Raw genomic sequence first — 10323 nt, 5'->3', positions numbered from 1 at the left:
CCCTGTAACAAAATGGGCAAAAGAAATGAACAGACATTTCTCAGAAGAACAGGTTCAAATGGCTAACAGGCATATGAAAAGATGCTCAGGCTCCCTAGCCATCAGAGAGATACAAATGAAAACCACGTTGAGGTACCACCTAACTCCAGTGAGGCTGGCCTACACCCAGAACTCGAATAACAACACCTGCTGGCGTGGATGTGGGGAGAAAGGTACCCTCCTTCACTGCTGGTGGGAGTGTAGGCTAGTACAACCACTATGGAAATTAGTATGGAGAGTGCTGGGAAAATTGCAAATAAACCTGCCATATGACCCAGCTATCCCGCTCCTAGGAATATACCCAAAAGGAGTGAAATCTGCCTGTGAGAAGGGGATCTGTAATTCTATATTTATAGCAGCACAATCTACAATAGCAAAGACATGGAAGCAAACCAGATGTGCGTCCAAGGAAGAGTGGTTAAAGAAACTGTGGTATATCTACTCCATGGAATATTATGCAGCTATTAAGAAAAACAAAATTATTCTATTTACAACCAGGTGGTCCCAACTAGAAACCATTATGCTGAGTGAAATGAGTCAATCACAAAAGAACAAATACCATATATTCTCTCTCATATAAGGAAGCCAACATGGAAAGGGGAACTCCAACAGTCCAATCTATGCTGGTTTTTTGATGTTTTTACTTCAGTTTGGTTGCTTCCAAATAATCTCTATTCTCTAGTAGAATTCATCATGTGCTTATGAAGTATATGATGGCACCATTTTTCCCGAGAGACTTCTGTGTTTCCTTTTTGTCATGCATGTGTTGGCTATTCAGTGGTGTTACTTTTTTTCAGGGTGATATACTTTGTTGTCGATGTTGTTGGTGTTGTTGTTGATGTGGTTGTTATGAATTGATGTCAATCTGAAACAGTAATATTATTTCAACCCCAAACAACCTGTATCTCATGCAATAAGATATTGTGAAGTAATCAAGGAATCAATAATCGATATGAGTAGACTGCTTCTGATCTACATCAAAGAATTGTAAAATTGTAAGGCTCTAAACAAGATGGAAGAATCCACCATGGGGGGGGAGCGGGTTTTGGGGAGGGGAGGGGGGAATCCCAGTGCCTGTAAAACTGTGTCTCATGATGCAATGTAATAAAATAATAATAATAATAATAAAAAAATAGAAAAAAAATAAAGATTATCTTCTTAAATAAAAAAAAAAGGCAGATTTTTACAGAGACCAGGAGAGAGAGGTTTTTTTTTTTTTTCTCTAAAGGTTTATTTATTTTTATTGCACAGTCAGATATACAGAGAGGAAGATCTTCCGTCTGATGATTCACTCCCTAAGTGACTGCAACAGTCAGTGCTGTGCCAGTCCAAAGCCAGGAGCCAGGAAGTTCCTCCAGGTCTCCCACACGGGTGTAGGGTCCCAAGGCTTTGGGATGTCTTTAAATGCTTTCCCAGGCCACAAGCAGGGAGCTGGATGGGAAGTGGGGCTACCGGGATTAGAACCGGTGCCCATATGGGATCCTGGTGCGTTCGGGGCTTCAAGGCGAGGACTCTAGCCGCTAGGCCACTGCGCCAGGCCCTTGTTTTTTGTGGTATTTCTTTATCCACTCTCATTGTCCCATTTCTACCCCCAAAACTGCGGTCACACTACAGTCTGAGCAAACCCACCAGGATGCTGTTGGTCTAGGGGCCAAGTTAGTGGCTCCTTCTCATTTGAGCCAGCAACATTCTGCACAAGCTGGGATGTGTGGCATGGACCATTAGTCAGGGGGCAGAAAGGGCAAGTTTTCACATGCACAATTCCAAAATCTCCTCCATCAAATCATTCTCTCTAAATCTGCTTTCAAAATAACAACAACAAATCAAACACAAAACAAACAAAAAAATCAAAGAGAAGATGGTATCATTCACAATAGTAAGTTTTGAGGTCAGCGTAGCATTGAGGGTAGTGATTTGAGCTGCCTGGCTATTTCACTTTGAATCCAGCTCACTGCTAGGGCCCCTGGGCAAGCAGCAGAACACCTCCAAGTACCTGGGCCATTGCACCCAAATGGAAGGCCTAGATGAAGCTCTTGGCTCCTGGCTTGGGCCCAGCCAGCCCTGGCCGTACACCATTGGCAAGATTTCCCTTTATCTCTGTCTCTTCTTTTCTGTTTGTAATTCTGCCTTTCAAACACACACACACACACACACACACACACACACACACACACACGAATAGTAAGTTCCATATTATGAATAACTTGATGATCCCTGAGAGGGGAGTGATGTCCTTGGCAAAGCACAGGACAACCTAGGATGGGATCTGGAGCTGGAAAGGGCGGGCCTAGGACGCGGGTGGTATTTGCACCATAGTAAGCGGGAAGACAAGAAGAAATACTGGTAGAGATGCAGGAAGATTTGGCTGCTAGGAAGAAAAACAGACTCTTTGTTTACTGCTTAGGATATTTGCTCATTACAGAATAGGAATGTGGCCAAAAGAGGGGTTGTTGAGATTTGTAGAAAAAAAAGGGGGTGAGGGGAGACAGAGAGAGAATAGATTGATATTACATAGTTGAGATAGAGTGAAATCTTGATCTTACTACGAAAATATATTTAGGATTATGGCCACAAACTGAAGGCACTGTTCCAGGGAACAGTTGTCTACCACAAGTCCAGAAAAGGCCTGGATTTAGATTAAACAGAGCAGGTAAGTTTAAAAGATGGAGAGAGGGCCCAGCACGGTGGCCTAGAGGCTTAAGTCCTCGTGTTGCACTTCTTGGATCTCATAAGGCACCGGTTCTAATCCCAGCAGCTCCACTTCCCATCCAGCTCCCTGCTTGTGGCCTGGGAAAGCAGTCAAGGACACCCCAAAGCCTTGGGACCCTGCACCTGCCTGGGAGACCTAGAAAGAGCTCCTGGCTCCTGGCTTCAGACTAGCTCAGCACCAGTCGTTGTGCTCACTTGGGGAGTGAATCATCGGACAGAAGATCTTCCTCTCTGTCTCTCCTCTTCCTCTCTGTATATCCTCCTTTCCAATAAAAATAAATAAATCTAAAAAAAAAATCTTTAACAACACAATCTGCTATTACTTTATCACGATACATAATTTGGGGAACGTTACAAAGAAACCAGGCTTGTTAATGGGGGACTGTCATTTGATAACATCTTAGAGACCTTGATGTGGGGAAGAGTGTTCTGAGGTTGTTACTTGAGCGGTTTTGGTAGACTGAGAAGTTGTTGGTTTAATTTCTCCAGGCGTAAGCAGTTATTCTGAGGCCTATTGGTTGACACACAACGTTCGTCTTTAATTTTCCACACTTATATGGCAGATCTTTCAAATGTTTGACTCTGATGATCCAAAAGTCAACAGAACGATGCCAGCTCTCAGATCACAAAGGATGACTTGTGCCTGAAGTCACCCTGCAAAGTCAACACATGTTAAGAGACAATTTGAAGCCTCAGGCAGTAAAAATCAGAAAAACGGCAGACGCCGTGGGCCCAGTGTGTCCTGGAGAGTGGGCAAACGAAAACCAACAGTGCGTGCAGTTAGTGTGTGCACGCACAGTTAAGGACTGAGGACCCTGTCTTCTGCCTTAGGTAGACTCCAGTTTAAACAAATTCATTATGTCTCACTGTAATGACATTTTTTTTCACCTTTAAAAAAAAGATTTATTTTTTACTGGAAAGGCAGATCACATTTAGAGAGAAGCAGAAACACAGAAAGATTCTCCATCCCTTGATTCACTCCTGAAATGGCCTCAATGGCCACAGCCCAGCTGATCTGAAGCCAGGAGCCAGGCGCCTCTTCCAGGATTCCCACGTGGGTATTAGGTCCCAAGGATTTGGGCTATCTTCTACTGCTTTCCCAAACCACAGCAAGGAGCTAGGAGCAGCCAGGACATGAACTGGCACCCATATGGGATCCCAGTGCTTGCAAGTGGAGGACTTTAGCCACTGAAATATCATGCCCTGACCAGTTTCTTTTTCATTTTAAAAATTTCATATACTGGGGGCCCAGCACAATAGCCTAGTAGCTAAAGTCCTCGCCTTACATGCACCAGGATCCCATATGGGTGCCATTTCATATCCCAGCAGCCCCGTTTCCTATTCAGCTCCCTGCTTGTGGCCTGGAGAGGCAGCTGAGGACAGCCCAAAGCCTTGGGACCCTGTACCCGTGAGCGAGACCTGGAGGAGGCTCCTTCCTCCTGATCAGTGCAGCTGCTACTCTTGCAGCCACTTGGGGAGTGAACCATCGCACAGAAGATCTTCCTCTCTGTCTCTTCTCCTCTCTGTGTATCTGACTTTCCAACAACAACAACAACAAATCTTTTAAAAAATTATCACTTACTGGGTCCAGCGTGATAGCCTAGTGGCTAAAATTCTCACCTTGTATACACCAGGATCCCATATGGGCGCATCACTTCCCTTCCAGCTCCCTGTTTTTGGCCTTGGGAAGTACTCGAGCATGGCCACGGGGGAGACCCAAAAGAAGCTCCTGGCTCCTGGCTTTAGGTCGCCTCTGTTTCGGCCACTGCAGCCACTTGGGGAGTGACCCAGCAGATGGATGATCTTTCTCTCTGTCTCTCCTTGTCTCTGTAAATCTGACTTTCCAATAAAACTTTGAAAAATAAAATAAATAAATTTCACTTACTTATTGGTGGGCAGGGAAGAAAGAGAAAATATTGAAAAGAGGTTCAGAGAGAGAGAACAACTTCCCATCTTTTGGTTCATGTCCCAAACGCCCCCACAGCAGTCAGGGCTGTGCCAGACAGAAACCATAAGCAGGGAACTGCACCCAGTTAGACCACAATTACGTGAGTCGTGCACCACCCACCCTTCTCCCCAGGGGCTGCATGAGTGGGAAGCTGGAGACAGAGTCAGAAGCAGGTACGGAGCCCAGTCACGCTGATGTGGGATGTGGGTGTCTAAGCTGGCATCCCATCCACCAGGCTAGACGCCTAGCCCAACCATTTCTTCACAGAGGGTAGACAGGAAAACAAAACAGGATCCACTGGCATATCTCTTTTTGAAGGGTATATCAATAATTTCAGTTTAGCAACCTTTTGATCGCCTTGGATTTTCTCCTGCATCCCTCCTTTCTTTGCTGCTTCCTGCATAATCACAGCCAGTGCACTCACATGGTCTGTTTTCATTACAGAGATGTGTTTGCTCTGAAAACAGAGCCACGGTTTCCATTGGAAAGATTCTTCCTGCCGGAGCCTCTTTTGTTTCCAAACCACTCAAACTCTGTGTGTCTTGCTGAAGACGCAAAAGGCCTTGTGATTCTCAGAGTCTCAGTGCTAGAAAGGAACAGTTACCGATGGAAATAAAAACAGCTTCATTATTTTGGGATTTGAGGAGTATCATGGAATTCTCAATCAGCCAGTAGACTCTGTTCAATACTAGATTCCAGTTTCACCTGAACAAAATGAAGATATCTTAATGAAAATGTATTTTTGCATTACATATGAATTGAGATTTACAGAGAGGAGGAGGCAGATGTTCTATCCATTTGTTCACTCTCCAAATAGTCACAACAGCTAGAGCTGAGTTGATAAAAGCCAAGTATCACAGGCCTCTTCCATGTCTCCAAATTGGGCACTGGGTCCGAAGGCTTTGGATTATCCTCTGCGTTCCCAGCCATAAGCTGAGAACTGGATAGGAAGTGAAACAACTGGGACATGAATCAGTGCCCATATGGGATGCCTGTACTTACAGGCACAGGATTAACCATTGAGCCATTGTACTGGCCCCTAGTGCATACATTTATTAATGCAATAGTTCCTTCACTGTGGACAACTAAAATCTCCTAAAAGAATTTTGCCTAGGAAAAATCTGTTTGGATGGTAATTATACAGAAGGCGTCACAACACACACACCTCAGGCCTTTGAATCTTTCTAAGGTTCTATCTAGTCTCCCTTTTTCCAGGCTGCAACAGCTACTTCTTTCTAAAACATTTATTTATGTCTCAAAAACAGAGACCCTCTATCTACTGGTTCTCACCCTGAAAATGCCACAACAGACATATCTCTGGATCAGGCCAAAGCCAGAAGCCAAAGAACGCCATTGTCAGTCTCCCATATGAGCAACAGAGGCCCAAGTTCTTTAGCCTTCTTCTCCAGAAAGCTTGACTGGAAGCAGAGCAGCCAGGGTTTGAATCAGCACTCTGATATGGCAACGCTCGGTGCTGCACGTGATGTCCTAGCTCTCAGTATTACAGCTGTAGACCCTCAGCGTCCTTCTTGTCCTTCTTATCAGATTGGCTCTTGCTGAACAACATAAACGCATAATACTAACATCATCCAATCTTCATCCTGATTTATTTTTCTTCCTAATACTTGTTATTACCTAAAATTATTCAATTTCAAAGGAAAGATTTCTTTAAAAAAAAAAAAAGATTCATTTTTATTGAAAAGGCAGATATACAGAGAGGAAGATCTTCCGTCCAATGATTCACTCCCCAGGCGGCCGCAAAGGCTGGAGCTGAGCCAATCCGAAGCCAGGAGCCTCTTCCGGGTCCCAAAGCTTTGGACTGTCCTTGACTGCTTTCCCAGGTCACAGGCAGGGAACTGGATGGGAAGCGGGGCAGCTGGGATTAGAACTGGTGCCCATATGGGATTCCGGGCATGCAAAGCGAGGAACTTAACCACTGTGCCATCGCGCCGGGCCCAAAAGATTTCTTTAAGAAACAAAGTACCCTGGTACAGGCATTTGGCCTAGAGGTTAAGATGCTGGATTCTGATCTCTGGACTGCCTAGGCTCACACTCACCTCCGGCTCAGATTCCAGCCTCCTGCCAGTGCACCTGGTAGGCAGCAGACAGTGGCTCAAGTGCTTGCGCTCAAGTCATCTGAAAAACCTGGATGGAGTTCCTGGCTCCTAACTTTCACCTGGCCCCGCCCCTACGAGTATGGGCATTTGGGAAATGAATCAGAAGACTTCTCTGTGTTTATTACTCTGCTTTTTAAGTAAATATTTCTAAAAGTCTAAGAAGATTGCAATTAAAAATGAAGTGAATCTGGGCCTGGCGGCATGGCCTAGCGGCTAAAAGTCCTCACCTTGAACACGCCAATATCCCATATGGGCGCCGGTTCTAATCCCGGCAGCTCCACTTCCCATCCAGCTCCCTGCTTCTGGCCTGGGAAAGCAATTGAGGACGGCCCAAAGCCTTGGGACCCTGCACTCACATGGGAGACCTGGAGAAGGTTCCTTGTTCCTGGCTTCGGATTGGCGCAGCACCAGCCGTTGCGGTCACTTGGGGAGTGAATCATGGGTTGGAAGATCTTCCTCTCTGTCTCTCCTCTCTGTATATCTGACTTTGTAATAAAAATAAATAAAGCTTAAAAAAAAATGAAGTGAATCTTCAGCACAGGAAAAGAAATCATTACAAATTCCTGGAGGCTTGGAGACCCAGTTGTTCCAAGATTCTTTACGCAATTTACCAAAAATGCTTATCTAAGAATGTGTTGTCCTAACCTGGTTTTCACTTACCAGGTAGAACATTCCAAAGCCATCAGCAGTTCCCAGCCCTCACAGTAAATCTGATTGAATCCAATCTATTGATTTGACAGTTAATTACCAGTCTGTACCAGCAGAATGCCTTTAGCTTCAGAAGGGCAGGCACTTTGTCATCTACATTCATTGTTTTGTGCAGTGCCCTAACTAGTACCAGGCATACAGAAATACACTATGCATGTTTGCTTAATGCATTCTAGCTCCATAAAACCTCAACTTGAACAAAATTAATTCCTTTTTTGTCTCTCCAACCCTAGCTATTCTCTATAAGAATAGAAAATTCTATCTGCTTTCTTTTAGCCCTTGCACTTTCACAAACTAGTTTCGCTGCTTGTTTCCTTGCTGGTTATCTGTGCTCCTTGCTAGGGTTACACCCACTCACAACAGGGAGCTTCCCACTCCTCTTCCAACAGTCTGGAGCCGGGCCTGGAACATGCGAAGTTCTTGGTATTTTTGAAAGGATGTATTTACTTGAAAAGCCAAGTTTCAGAGAGAGAGAGAGATAAGAAGAGACAGGGTGAGATTTTCTATCCACTTATTCATTGCTAAATGGTTGCAATGGCTGGAGCTTAGCCAGGCTGAAGCCAGGAGCCAAGAGATTCTTCCAGGTCTCCCATATATGTGGCAAGGTCCAAACGCTTGGTCCATCTTCTTCTCCTTTCCCAGGCCATTAGCAGCGAGGTAGATTGAAATAACAGCCGGGTCTTGAACGAGGATCCAAATGGGATGCTCATGTTGGCAGCTGGCAGCTTAACTCATTTTGCCACAATGCTGGTCCCAAACTACACTTTCAAATAAAGGAAAATAAGACAGACGTATTAACTTTTTAAAAAAGATTTTTTTTTATTGGAAAGTCATATTTATAGAGAGAAGGAGAGACAGAGAGAAAGATCTTCCATCCACTAGCTCATTTCCCAAATGGCTGCAATGGCCAGAGCTGAGCCTATCTGAAACCAGGAGCCAGGAGCTAATTCCAGGTCACCCACGTGGGTGCAGGGTTCCAGAGGCTTTGGGGCATCCTCTGCTGCTTTGCCAGGCCATAAGCAGGAAGCTGGGTGGACAGTGGAGCATCAAGGGCACGGTGCTCATGCTTGGAGGAGGTGGAGCATTAGCCCATTGAGCCAGTGCACTGACTCCATTAGCTTTTCATTACAACTCTAATACCCAAGGAAGATGGGTGAGCGCTTGGCCTTGTGGGTAAGAAACTGAGTGGAACGCCCACATGTAGTATCGGAGTGCCTTGGTCTGAGTCCTGCTTTGCTCTCAACACCAGTGTTTCAGCTCAGGTGCACTCTGAGAGGCAGCAGATGATGACACAAACAGTTGGCTCCCTGCCACTCAAATGGGAGACCAAGACTGAGTTCCCAGTTCCCAGCTTTACGTTGGCCCAATTCTGAGTTTTGTAGGCAACCGGGTATTAAACCAGGGGATGGAAGCTCTCTCACTCTCTTTGTCTCTCAAGTAAGTAAAATAATTAGAAACTTTATTTTTTTAAAAAAATTTTTTTAAAGATCTATTTTATTTTTTTTTATTGGAAAGGCAGATATACAGAGAGGAGAGACAGAGAGGAAGATCTTCTGTCCGCTGATTCACTCCCCAAGCAGCCGCAATGGCCCCAGCTGCGCCAGAGGCCCAGATCCTCTTCTTCCAGGTCTCCCACCTGGGTATCGGGTCCCAAGGCTTTGGGCCATCCTCCACTGCTTTCCCAGGCCACAAGCAGGGAGCTGGATGGGAAGCAGGGCCCCTGGGATTAGAAGCGGCGTCCATATGGGAGCCTGGCAAGTGCAAGGTGAGGACTTTAGCCACTAGGCTATCGTGCTGGGCCCTAAATAGAAAATTTAAATACATAAAATACCATAGAGAAGTTACTTAGGAAGGTAGAAGATCTACTTCAGCTCACGGTTTTGGAGGTTAGCAGTTCAGGATTGGGCAGGTCCACAAGTCTGGTGTCTGACTGGTGGCTGGGAATGGCAGAAAGTGCAAAGGAAGGTTAGTATGTTTGTGCCTGTTTCATTATTCAATGTGAAAGTTGCAATCTTGAGGCCAGGGCTGTGGCATAATAGACTAAGCCACAACCTGTGATACCAGCACCCCATATAAGTGCTGGGTCCATTTCAGGCTGTTTCACTTCTAATACAGCTCCCTGTTCATGAGCTAATGTCCCTGGGAAAGTTGTAGAGCATGGCCCAAGCTTGGGCCCCTCCACCCATGTCATGTGGGAGACCTGGAAGAAGTTGTTGGCACCTAGCTTCAGATCGGCTCAGCTCTGGTCATTGCGGCCACTTGGGGAGGACCCAGTAGACGGATCTGCCTAAATTATTTTAAAAACAATTTTTAAATTGTCACTCACCAGGAGTTTAGTTTTAGTAATGTCACAGTATCTGGCAGTGACTCAGTTATCTCCATGTCCACAAATATCATTTTTTTTTTTTTACAGAAAAATTGAAAGACAGTTTACTTTAGGGCAAAGAAATTTAAAGCTTTTTAAAATTTGTGTAATATGCATTTTCTTTTTTCTATTGCATTTCATTTTATGACATTATTTCATAGGCTCTGAGCTTCCTCTAACCCCTCCCCATGCCCTTCCCACATGGTGAATTACTCCACCTTATTGCAGTATTACAGTTCAAATCCAGTCTTGTTTCTTTCATTGCAAGCATGTACCATGCATAGAGTCCAGCATCTTATTGTCCAGATCAATTCAACAGTTTCTTGGGGACACCATCTCTGGTCTAAAGACAGAGTTGGCAGAATATCGTTCCACAAATCTCATCTTGCTGTTTGTACCAAGACTCCCTGGGCTTTCCTGTGGGCAGGCAGCCAGCT

The sequence above is a fragment of the Ochotona curzoniae genome, unplaced genomic scaffold (assembly GCF_017591425.1).
Source record: "Ochotona curzoniae isolate NIBS_2020 unplaced genomic scaffold, NIBS_Ocur_1.0 contig_2210, whole genome shotgun sequence".
Lineage (NCBI taxonomy): Eukaryota > Metazoa > Chordata > Mammalia > Lagomorpha > Ochotonidae > Ochotona > Ochotona curzoniae.
The sequence above is the reverse complement of the archived record's forward strand: the minus strand, read 5'-3'. Positions refer to the sequence as shown.